Here is a 2,100-nt window from a genome sequence, read left to right as displayed (position 1 = left end):
CCCGTGGGGGAGGCGGCGCCACGCAGATTCCAAGGTAGGCGGGAAAGCCGCGTGCAGAAGCGCCGCCGCCGGCGCCCGTGGTTGAACCCCTTGAACCCTGGACCCTGACCCACACGTGGCCCGTGGATAAGCCTCCCCTTCTGACCTGCCCCCCCACACACACACTCGGTCGTCAACAGGTAGTCGCTGCACCTGCCGAGTCACCGGATGATGCTCGGACCTGGATTCTGGAGCCACGCCGCCTGAGGCTCCTGAGGGTCACCACACCTGCTCATTGAAAGCGACGTGCCTGCTGTGCAAGCGAGAACGCATGCTGCGTTCAAGGTGCTTTATGTCTGCAGGCGACCAGTGGCTCAGAGGCCACTTCCTACATAAAGCCCTCTATGAAAATGCCCGTGAGAAACGTTTCGTTCGTAACAATAATGTCTTCCGGTTTCTAAATGTCTTCCCTCACGTTTGGAAAGCAAATCGTCAAAACCGCTTCAGAAAAAAAAAATATTGTTTTACCTTGTTGGGGTGCAATATGTTTAAATCCTGTTTGCCACATGGGTCACGCCAGCTAAATAGGAGGGCAGGCCCCAGTGCCAGCTGAAAACCCACACCTGGTTGAGCCAGATCACTACTTAAGAGGTTCTTGGACAATAAACAGTTTCTGGTCTTTTGTACTGTCTGCCGGGGAGCAGAGATAGGGAGTTTGCACATCGTCTCGGCCGAGACACCCTGCAGGCTCAGGCAGCATGAAATATAGTGTGTGGCATTTACACATCAGGGTCTGTGGTTGAGGGCTAGAGAAAAAACGGAAACATCTTGAGATTACAGTATTTCTCAAAGTTCATTTATTGGGGGGTGGGAGGGTTCCCCTGAATTTATCATGATAAGGCAGGAGACTTCAAGGAAAAGTAATGCTTACGTGGCTATACCCACACTCCCTGACTGCAGGAAACAGTAGGAAATGTTTGAGAAGTGTGGAAAGACATTTGCCACTCATTAGCTTGTCACTTGCCCCAGCGTCAGTGCTGGCTTCTCCTCTGTCACCTCAGGCTTACAAGCCAGACACAGCCTGGTGGTGCTGAAGCCAGACTGGCGTGAACGTAACCCAATCTTCTCTACTTCTATGAGAGCGTAGATCTTATAAAGAAACGTGTCGTCATCGTACATTATAACTGGAAGTTGCTCTTGAACCCTTATGTTGAAGCAAAGCATAGCATTTCTAATAATGTGACTGGCTTTCATTTCTTGAGCATGACCCAGACAAAAGTGAGAGGGGCTGGAATGGAGGGGTTCCATCTTCACCTGAAACTATGGGTGGGGCAGAATCAGGCTGCCATGCACTTTCTCTCTGTTCCTCTCTAAACCCTGTTTACCATGATACACTTTGTTCCCAAGGGTTCAAAGCAGTTTTGACTTTAAGGACTATCGTAACCTAGGTCTTGGTCATGTTCTCTGCTCCACCTTGCATAAGTACAGGAAAATATGTAGGTCTAGCTGTCATGTATATCATTGTCACAGTAACATTGGAACTTTGCAATGGTAAAAAAATATAAAAAAAGCTGCCCACCTGTCAACCGATAGGAAACTGGTTAGATAGATGGTACATCTATACAACGGGACGCTGTGTAATTGAGTCTTTCCTTTTCCGACCACCTGAAGCCTGTGCCGTGTCTCCCCTTACTCTGCCCTCAGCCTCAAGTCCCATACGCACAGGTTGAGAAGCACTGACATAAATCAAGGTATTGGCCTCATGGAGATGCGTGCACATCACGGCCTTGACCCTGAAGTGTAGGCATGTCACAGATTTCATTAGGAAACACCAGCAAATGCAGGAAGCTACTCATTCTCACAGATCGGTTCATTCAGGTGTGTGAGGCCAGGTAAGCAGAGGGGACTGCTCTTTGCTCACCTGCTGAGCTGGCATATACGGGGATTTCTGTAATTCACAGACCATGCAATCCACCCATTTAAAGTGTACCGTTCAGTGGCTTTTGGTATATTTACAGCGTTGTGCGACCATTGCCACAGTCAATTTTAGAACACTTTCATCAACCCAAAAAGGAACTCCCTCTGCTTTAGCTACCATCCCCCTACACTACCCTCCCCCCC

The 2,100-nt window shown here is 49.2% G+C and overlaps 1 long non-coding RNA gene across 8 annotated transcripts in view; it reads left to right on the top strand.

Moving 5' to 3' along the window:
- The window catches only part of LOC109391505 (uncharacterized), a 54,855-nt gene continuing 52,755 nt past the window's right edge, over positions 1 to 2,100 (top strand). For 7 of the 8 annotated variants that reach the window (XR_002125842.1, XR_002125841.1, XR_002125846.1 and 4 more), the window contains exon 1: positions 7 to 324. This is a non-coding gene — a long non-coding RNA (uncharacterized LOC109391505). Of the gene's footprint in view, positions 325 to 2,100 lie in introns of all 8 variants that reach the window. The other variant, XR_002125844.1, reaches the window with a different exon arrangement.

This window comes from Hipposideros armiger, unplaced genomic scaffold (genome assembly GCF_001890085.2).
Source record: "Hipposideros armiger isolate ML-2016 unplaced genomic scaffold, ASM189008v1 scaffold_295, whole genome shotgun sequence".
Classification (NCBI taxonomy): domain Eukaryota; kingdom Metazoa; phylum Chordata; class Mammalia; order Chiroptera; family Hipposideridae; genus Hipposideros; species Hipposideros armiger.
Note: the sequence above shows the minus strand (reverse complement) of the source record. Positions and strands in the feature narration are given on the sequence as shown.